This window comes from Portunus trituberculatus, chromosome 31, assembly GCF_017591435.1.
Source record: "Portunus trituberculatus isolate SZX2019 chromosome 31, ASM1759143v1, whole genome shotgun sequence".
NCBI lineage: Eukaryota > Metazoa > Arthropoda > Malacostraca > Decapoda > Portunidae > Portunus > Portunus trituberculatus.
The window spans coordinates 13,360,704-13,371,277 of NC_059285.1; the positions used below are offsets into that span (position 1 = coordinate 13,360,704).

The window sequence follows — 10,574 nt, forward strand, 5'->3', positions numbered from 1 at the left end:
CTTGTGTCAACATCTCTAGTCATGTGGTGTGACTGTCTCTCTCTCTCTCTCTCTCTCTCTCTCTCTCTCTCTCTCTCTCTCTCTCTCTCTCTCTCTCTCTCTCTCTGAGCTGACAATTCTCTTGGCAACTTTCACACCTCCACATCTCCCTTTTTAATAATAATAATAATAGAATTGCATAATTATTGTTTCTTAATTCTTCATAGTACTGTATTTCTTTCTCATACTGTTCCTCTATCAACACTCTTATCATCACCCATTACATCTCTATCCTAATGCAGCTCACTCCTATTCTGACTACTCTCTCTTTTTCATCAAACTTCTAATAATAATAGTGCATAATTTCTTTGTGACTTCATTGCTCATAATACTGTCTCTTTATCACATTTTTCTCCTAACACATCTCTTCCTCTCAACCATTTCTTCAATTTATCAATACATTCCCTTCATATTACTGCTGCACTTTCACTGATCTTCTGTCCATAGCTCTAAAAGTAACAGCATCATCATATCTTCCATCAGTATCCATCACTCCAGCCCTTTAATGAGCTCAAGGCAACACACCACCACCATTATTTCTGCTTTATGCATCCATGTTTGTCTCCCAGTTCCATGAAAGCTTCACTTCTGAAAACACTCACACACACACACACACACACACACACACACACACACACACACACACACACACACACACACAAAGACATTCAAATCTGGGGCAGCCTCAACACAGAAGTGGCTCATGCTAAAAATGCTCATGATTTTAAAACCAAGCCGGACAACTGAAGACAAAGAGGTGGGACGGTAGAATAGATCTTTTCCTGCACACTGAAACTAGGAAAGCACACATACACACACACACACACACACACACACACACACACACACACACACACACACACACACACACACACACACAGCACTAATATTACAATACTACTACATCTCCACCCACATCTTCCCATTATATCCTCAAACAAACCTCATTCCTCCTCCTCTCCTCCTCTTCCTCCTCTCCCACCACACATGTGACAAAAGGTGGCAATGAGACAAGATAGAAATGTCTCTCAACCACCACCACCACTCACTCTCACTATGCACTCACAAAGGCAGTGATGCAAGGGAGGCTGAGACAGCCACTCAATATGCCAAGTCTGCCTTGGGAGAGGAGTCATGGGGCAGGCATATACTGAATACTGAATACTGAACACCTGACTCCTCCTCTTCTTCCTTCCAGATCTGCACAGTAACTTATGCTTTTTGTGGGTGTTCATTAATTTCTATCAGTCTATTATTTTTTTAGGATATATGATACTTTTGTGTTCATTAATGGATGTTGTTGTTCTAATGATGATTGACGAGGTGACCAGATTCTTTGCCTTGAATTTGTAATGAGACTGTTTCTGTTCATAATCTTGTGTACCTATGTTGGTATCAATGATGGATCAAGAAATCTAAAACCATAAAGTTCTCTCAGAATTTACTCTTTTTCCATAACTGTATCCATGTTAATACCAATAATAAATGAACACTACGGGAACACTTGATTTAAACTTATTGATCACTTGTTTCTTTCAATCAATCAGGAGCATCAAATAGGTTATAATATGCACTAAAATTTCCTGTGTTTAGTCAAGTGTTTTTACCTCCCTGAGTGAGTCAGCTGTGGCCACAACAAACAAGTGCATCAGAGTCACTGGTGGCGACACTGGCCTGCTCTGATACTCCTAGTTTTTCCCTTGTAGCACGTTGTAAGTCTTGGTGTGCTGCCAGGCTGAGAGTATATGTGTCTGGCTATGACCCACCAATGCAAGCCACCGGACAAAGGGAGTGGTGGAGAACTGCATAGGGAGCTGTCTCAACAATCAGCACCACCACCAGTGCCACACACTCTCCCACCTCTGCCAAAGCTCACAGACTGAAAGACTTCTGCACTGTACTGCCACTACTTTCAAAAGGCTTTAGTTGAAGAAACACAGATTTTCAAGGGTGCTTTCATGGTTCTGGTGGGAGACTGACAAGATCTTTAAATAGGAGAGTTTTGGCTAATCATATTCAAGGTTTTTGAAAACAGTAATGGTGTGAGAGCAATGTGTTTCTGAAAACAAGTCCTAGTTGAGCACTGCCAACTGTCAAAACCACACTGCTCTACTAACACTGCCAGGACAAGCCAGCACTCCAGCCCATTGCCAAGGTCACTGAGGTGCTGCACTGACTGCCAAGCAATAACAGGCAGGGCAGGTACAGGCTGGTGGTGGCAGTGGTGGTGGTGTATCACATTACTATGGCAGTGTTTGCATACTCTTCATTCAAGGCATTGGTATGGTGGCAATGGTTAAGGGTGAAGGACCCAGGGAATACTTGGCTTTGGATGTTTTGACAGGGGAATGTATTAGTTCTATTATTGCTCTTTATGTGTATGAAGAAGACTAACCCCTCCCTCTCTCCCCTATCCTCCAATAAAAATAGAGAAAGAAACTCTACCTTGCCTTATGCAAGAGGTGCACTGGCCAAATGTAAAAAAAAATAAATAAATAAATAAATAAAATTAATAAATAAATACATAAAAGGCCCACTAAGGTGCCAGTCCCTAATAAGGTAAATTACCACACAACAGCAACAACAACAACAACAACAACAACAATAATAATAATAATAATAATAATAATAATAATAAGAGAAACATCAGCAAACAGATTTACTCATAATTCTAGAGATGTCTGCCTGCCTCCTTCCTCTTCCTAGATGTGCCAGGTATGGCCACACCCCCACACAAACCCAAACAGAGTACAAGAGAAGAGAAAGCTGCTGGTGTGATAATAATGTTAAACTCTACATCACTGGTATACTCTGAAACTCTGCCTGCTTGTATTTCCTCCTGCCTTTCACCTGAACTGTTTCAAGAGGGGAGATTTCAAGACCCTTAAATTTCAGATAACATTTTAAACAGCATTCTTTAGGAGCTGGCATCTTCTGCGAGCTTTATTTTTATTTCTTATTGTCTTTTTGTTGCCTCAAAATAATATCCCCTCCCACATAAAAAGAACTGGTAATATAAATGGATATAAAGTGAAGATGGTACGTGCGTGTGTTGCCAAGATAAAGAAGATTCTTGAGCATTACGAAGAAGGCATGGTGATGAAATACAAGCTAACCAAATACAATGACGGTGAGGATGATAGTCTTGTGTTGTCATGCATGTTGTGGTGAATGTGTGATCCCCTTGGAAACATGACGCTCCCTTGGGAACATGATATACCCACCACTGGAAAAACAAAACAAAACTGGGGAATACAGTGGCACCCTTGGGAATGTGCATTGCTCTCGGATATATAAAGTGACGCCATGGAGAATAGCGATCGACATCCTCGGAAACCAAATGACGCCCTGAAGAATGTGTGACGCCTTGGGGTGAATAAAGTGACGTCTCAGGGAATAAAACACGCCCCAAGGAATGTGTGACGTCCCGGGGAATAAATAGACGCCCCGAGGAATGTGTGACGCTCTCGGGAATGGGCAAACAACAGCAGGTACTGAGCCCAAACTCGTGTGAGCGCACGTGTACTTGTGTTAAGTGTGTGTGTGTACTGAGACGCACCAACGAAGGTCATCTCAATATTATCGTTTCCTATCACCTTTTGCCTTCCTGTTCCTTATTTATGCTTGTCAACTTCTGTCCTCTCCTTCCCTCCCTCCCTCCCTCCCTGCAGCTGCCCCACATACATCATTCATGTCCTCCTACAGCCCAGCCAAGCAACACATGCAAACTGAATCTCTCCTCGCTCGTGGCCGCTGGATGTAAAGTAACATTTGCTATTCGCTACTAAGCGGCAACATTCCGATCATACAAGACGCAGAAAGAAACCTTTAAATCTGAATATACACTCAAACATAATTCTTAAAAAAATAATAATAATAAAAAAGGCTCCCCGTCAGAGGTCGCCGCAGCGGAACAACCACCACCTTCTATCCAGCGTTTGTCTCCTGCGCCTTCTTCAGTCACACCTATTACACGCACGTCTTCTCTCACTCCTTAAACCTTTCAGATCATCCTCTCTTTCTTTATCCTATCGAGAAGCGCCATCTCCAGCATCCTCCTTCCCCCGCCCCCCACACACACTCATTTCTCCTTTACCACCAGCCGCCCAACTTACGTCGCACCCTCTCGTATCATTCCAATGTTGCCACGCCAGTCTGTCGACCCATATACCCATCAATCAAGCCTATAAACCCTAGCAAACAGTTAATCTCGCGTCTTCTTCATCGTTCCCTGCCTGTCCTCAGTGTTGCCTCGTGTGTGTGTGTGTGTGTGTGTGTTGTCACGCTCCTGAATGTCTCCCACCAAACGGCGATGCGTAGTGATCAAGACGGTGAAAGGACTCTTGAGGTGTTTCTGTGTTAGTGAGAAGAAAAGGTCACGCTGAGTTGAGGTTATGTATGTGGTACTACGTGGTTATGTAGCTGACCTCTCTCTCTCTCTCTCTCTCTCTCTCTCTCTCTCTCTCTCTCTCTCTCTCTCTCTCTCTCTCTCTCTCCAGTGGACCCAAGCTTCGTACAAGATATCAAATCATGTACTGTCTTTATAAATCCAATACACAATCAATAAAAAATGGTTGAAATTAGTCAATCAGAAAGTCAAGGTTAGGTAAATACTTCTGTTGGTGGCTTTTATTGTTTACTTACATTTTTCTCTGTTTATTTATTTATCTTGACGAGTTTAACACCTTCAGTACTGGGACGCATCTTTACCTTGAGTTTTGGATATGATTAGACGATTTTATTTACATTAAGAAGGCTTTATGGGAGCAAGAAGTTTGATGGCCAGAATCTTCACTATTTTAATCCCCGCGTAAGTTTCATAAGCTGCATGAAGTCACCAAACAGTAAGCAGAGTGAGAATGAAAGCGTGTCATGGTACTTGAGGGTTTACGACCTTTTATAGATTGAAATGTATACTGCTACGGAGAATTATGCTACGTTATATGGTTAAGTTCTTTCCACATTCCTTATACTCAAATTATATGTTTCAGCTGACCTTTCCTTCACATTTTTTTTTTCTTCTATCTGGGGCTCAAATGTCGCTAGTACTCGTAAGTCAATTTGCGAGTATTATCCACCGCAGTAACGAGTTTCAGAACGGTTTCATTTCAATATTCACATCATAACGAATTACAATGACTGCGAAACGAAAGAAAGAAAAACAGAAAGACAGATAGATAGATAGATATATAGATAGATAGATAAATATAGATAGACAGTAAAAGGCAGATAGATAGATAAATTAATAGATAGATAGATAGATAGATAGATAGATAGACAGAAAGTAACAAATACAGAACGGGAGAAAAAATGAAAGAAAACTATACGAAATGGAATAACAAAAGGAGGAAAGACAGAAACAAAGATACAAATAGATAGAATATATATATAGAGAGACAAAGATGGAGACGAGGCAGAAGGGCAGAAACATAGAAAACAATAAAGTAGAAAGATGACAAGACAGATAGAAATACATACTGATAGAAAGGCATACAAGAAAAGAAGGAAAATAAAGAAAACCAAACATCAAACAACATACCGCCATAAACATTTAATTAAGATTCTAAGAGGATTCTAAGGGGATTTTAAGGGAATTTTAGAGTTTTTAGGGTATTTCTGAGTTTCTAAGTAAGTTTTTGGAATAGAAATAAAATAAAGAAGACAAAAAAAATTACGTATACCTGCATAAACATTTAATTAAGATACTAAGAGGATTCTAAGAGGATTTTAAGGTTATTTTAGGGTTTTTCAGGTATTTTTTGAGTTTCTAAGTATGTTTTTGGAATAGAAAGAAAATAAAGAAGACAAAAAAAATACGTATACCAGCATAAACATTCAATCAAGATACTAAGAGGATTTTAAGTGGATTTTAAGGTTATTTTAGGCTTTTTCAGCTATTTTCTGAGGTTCTAAGTATGTTTTTGGAATAGAAAGAAAATAAAGAAAACAAAACATCAGAAACTACGTATATCAGCATAAACATTTAAATTCCCACTACAAAATACCTTGGTTTCAATCTGTTTACACGTTCATCGCCGCATTACCTGAGCTGCACCTGCATTTAGGGATCAACCCAGAATGACGTCAACACCTGCGACAATTCTCTCTCTCTCTCTCTCTCTCTCTCTCTCTCTCTCTCTCTCTCTCACCAGGACATTTTCGAAGGCCACTCACTGATTAGACAGGGATCTCTCATTGATGTGTTGATATGTTTCCCTGTTGATGTCTGTTTTTGTTCACCCACTGCTAGAATCATAACATCCTTCAAAACTCAAATAACTTTCACCACAGGACGTTTATTTATCATCAGCAGTCACGAAGGACTTGTCAGCTTACAATAACTTTCAATACAGATGCATGAAAACCTTAAGAAACCCGCGACAACTTCCACTGCATAGCGTGTCAAGCTATCACTAGACTCAAGAAACCTGTGAGACCTTATTTAGCTTCCAGTACAACCTGTTGAATTCTTCCCACACGCACAAAACCACAAGGCAACATCCAGTACAACGTGTCAAATCGCCTGTATTCAGAAACACCTTCCCTTCTCACTATGACAATTTTCCAAGGCTACAGAGACAACCAGACCGATTTTCAAGACAGTTTCTTCTTTAGATAAACTAGAATTCTTGCCAGTCTATCATCAGAACCATAAAAAATACTCTTAAAAACACGAGTATCTTCAACTGGAGCCTTTCAGAATACGTGTCATACTCATATCATATTGAAAGTCCCTCAATAACCTCTAGATTAGAGACAACACGAGATAATGCAGCCCAGCCAGTAAGCCGAAGGGATAAACGAGCAATAACAATATACAGAGCGGAAGGTAATCACGTAATTGTCGCTTCGTAATGTTTCAGAGCCTCCTCCACGCATTGAGATAATAAAGACGCAGCTGACATATTATAATGATAAGGTCTGCAGTGTGCGTAGTAGGTAGACCGGGCGTGTCTTAACCCCTTCAATACTATGACACATTTTTATCTTGAGTTTTGTGTACCATTAGACCATTTTATTGACATTAGGAAGGTTATTGGAGGTCAGAAGATTAATGGCCAGAGTCTTCAGTATTGTAATCCCCCATGAGTTTCTGAAGCTGTATAAAATCGCCAATTAGTTATCAGAATGAATATGAAAACGTGTCCTGGTACTGAAGGGGTTAAGTGTTACGCTGACGCAAGGCAGTGATTAAAAGAATCTAATGCTCTTCAAATGACCAAAATAATATGTTAGTGCATTCTTCAACATTTCGTCGTCTCGTACATCGAGCACTCTCTTGTGACAGTAACTGGAGGTTTTCAGAGTAGTTTATCTTATACTTGTGATATAGGTTAGTGCATCGTCTACAGCTAAAACACATATAGACACAGAACACCTTTAAAATTGAACAAATGGAAGAGGAGAGCGTTTAAGAATTTAGTGGGTGTTAGTGAAAATTCAGTGAAGCCTCCCAAAGTATTCTCGAGCTCGCTAAATGCTCTCTGACTGACCGAAATTATCATTGTGGCTCTGGTGATAGTTCGATGGCCTTTCTGTATCGTCAATGAAAAAAAAAAAAGAATTATCATGTTTGTAGCTTTTGAAAGTAGCAATCACAGATAACGATGATAGGGCACGTAAGTATGAAGTGCAAACCAGGCGCTTGTAATGCGTGTGTGACGGAGTGCTGTGTTATTGTCATCCTACGAGGCAATCCTAAGTCTACACCAGGCGTTTGTAATGCGTGTGTGACGGAGTACTGCGTTATTGTGTTCCTGGGAGGCAATTCAATGAGCTTTCTATATCAATGAGAGAAAAAACAAGACAAGAAATGGGATTAAGATGTTTGTAGTCATTGAAAACGAGTCTCTCCCTCCCCCCCCTCTCTCTCTCTCTCTCTCTCTCTCTCTCTCTCTCTCTCTCTCTCTCTCTCTCTCTCCACCTGCTAAAACACAATTACTAGCATCAAAATTTCCTTTAGAAAAAGCATGCGTATCTCAAGAAGCAAGGCAAAGCAGGGCAAGGCAAGGGAGGGCAGCGATGTAGCAGCCTCGAGCCTTCCTTCCTGCAGGCGTCGATTGCATAACAGAAAACGGGGACACATTTCCTTCAGTCAGTCTTGCAGTGGAGTGATTCTTTCGATGGCGGGAAGTGAGCGGAAGTGAGTGCATTGCGAGCCATGAGTCAGCGCTAGCAACGGGATCAGCAGGATGGATGGCTTGAAGTGAACGAAACCCAATATCTGACTTGATTGAAAAAGAGAAGAGCGTGGGACAGAGGAAGGAGGAGGGGGGAATGAGAAGGAGAACAAGAGAGGGGAGAGAGACAGGAATGACGGATTGGATGAAAGATAGACAGACTGGGAAACATAAAAAAAAGAAAAGGAGTGAAAAAAGGTGAGAGAGAGAGAGAGAGAGAGAGAGAGAGAGAGAGAGAGAGAGAGAGAGAGAGAGAGAGAGAGAGAGAGAGAGAGAGAGAGAGAACCAACTAAAAGACCATCACATCATAACACACCTATGGAAACACACACACACACACAAGTAGGCCAAACTAAGACTACAGTAATCGTCACCCATTTGTCACCCCGTAAAGAAAACGAAAACAAACACAAACATCCCCCCCCCACCACCACCACCACCGCCGCCGCTGCCCTAGAAGCCTTCTCAACCCGTATTGATATCCTTTATGAAGCTGAAGGACGGCTTTACGGGGCCCGGGGAATGAAGGGAAGGGCTGACGAGACGAAGAGGGAGAGGGAGAGGGAGAGGGAGCGGCAGGAAGGGAGTAAAGAGAAACAATGCAGAGAGATAGCGGGAGACGGAAAAGGTGAAGGAAGTGAAGGAAAAGAACTTGGAAACAATAAGAGGTTGAGAGAGAGAGAGAGAGAGAGAGAGAGAGAGAGAGAGAGAGAGAGAGAGAGAGAGAGAGAGAGAGAGAGAGAGAGAGAGAGAGAGAGAGAGAGAAGAAGAGCATGGGGAGGAGGAGGAGGAGGAGGAGGAGGCAGGATGCGTGGAGGAGGAGGAGATAACAGAGAGAGAGAAGAGAGAGAGAGAGAGAGAGAGAGAGAGAGAGAGAGAGAGAGAGAGAGAGAGAGAGAGAGAGAGAGAGAGAGAGAGAGAGAGAGAGAGAGAGAGAGAGAGAGAGAGAGAGAGAGAGAGACGTAATGAATAATCCAAACAGATCGTAATGAAAGGCAAAGGAGACTTTAAAAGCAAAGGTAAGGTAAGGTAAGGTGAGGTGAGGTAAATTAAGGTAAGGTTAGGTTAGGTTAGGTTAGGTTAGGTGAGGTAAGGTAAGGTAAGATATTGTAAGATTCGGAAAATGAAGCAAGAAAAAGTAAGACAAGGCAAGGCAAAGCAAGGCAGGGCAAGACAAGGCAGGGCAAGACAAGACAAGACAAGACAACACAAGGCAAGACAACACAAGGCAAGACAACACAAGGCAAGACAAGACAAGACAAAGCAAGACAAGGCAAGGCAGGACAAGGCAAGGCAGGGCAGAACAGGGCAAAACAGAATTGGTAAGGGACAAGATAAGCCACAGCAATTAACTCACCTGTCACACACACCCACAGAAACTTTCACCAGTGCAACCCAAACACCACAAGCATGAAAAAGGGTAACGGTAAGAAATCAGTGCAATATAAGAACAAAACAAAGAAACCACATTAGTGCAGACAGGAAACAAACAAAAAAACGTGAGATAAATAGATAAAAAAAAAATAGACATGGATAACAAAATTTAAAAAAACTAGAGAAATAGAGACAAAAGAAAGAAAGAAACAGAAAACCGTGTAATAATTAGATAAAAATACAGACTTGGATAATAATAATAATGAAAAATAAACAAGAGAAATAGATCAAAAGAAATAAAAAAAAGAGAGAAATAGACAAAAAGGAAGAAGCAAAAAAAAAAAAAAACGTGTAATAAGTAGAGAAAAATAGACAGACAAAAATAATAAAAAACAAAACAAAACAGAGAAATAGAAACAAAAAAAAAAAAAAAAACACCGTGTAATAAGTAGCTAGAAAAATACGGCAAGAATTTAAAAAAAAAATTAGTTGCAATAGGTAGAAAAATATACTGAGACATCGAATATCACCCCCCCCACACACCTCCCCGCCCCCGAAAATAAATAAATGAATAAATAAATAAACGATAGAAAAAAACAACATATAGGCAAGAAAATAAGAGTACATATCGAGACATCTAATACCACCCCCCTCCCCCCTCTCCTCTCCATCCCTCCAATAAGTAAATAAATAAATAAATAAATAAATGCAATAAATAAAATAAACGACTGAAAATACGAATGGACAAAAAAAAGAAATACAAAATACAATAAAAAAATACAATTGAAAATACATATAGACGAAAAATAAATACAAAATAGAATGTAACTTTGAATATCACACCCCAAAAATAAATAAATAAAATAAATAAACAAATAAATAAATAAATATATCAATGACAAACTACAATAAAAATTAAGGATAAAAAAAATACGTCCAGAACTGTGGTGTGAATATTTTCCCTTACTTATATAAACACAA

General features: G+C 40.3%; 1 protein-coding gene across 8 annotated transcripts in view; it reads right to left on the reverse strand.

Moving 5' to 3' along the window:
* LOC123511164 (mitochondrial uncoupling protein 4-like) overlaps window positions 1–10,574 on the reverse strand; it is a 59,361-nt gene that overhangs the window by 18,910 nt on the left and 29,877 nt on the right. The window contains exon 1 of one of the 8 annotated variants that reach the window (XM_045266816.1): window positions 1,647–2,444. The exons of 6 other annotated variants lie outside the window; for them this stretch is intronic. The gene's annotated coding sequence lies outside the window, so the exon portion shown is untranslated. Of the gene's footprint in view, window positions 1–1,105; window positions 1,130–1,646; window positions 2,445–10,574 lie in introns of those variants that run through there. One more of the 8 variants, XM_045266817.1, reaches the window with a different exon arrangement.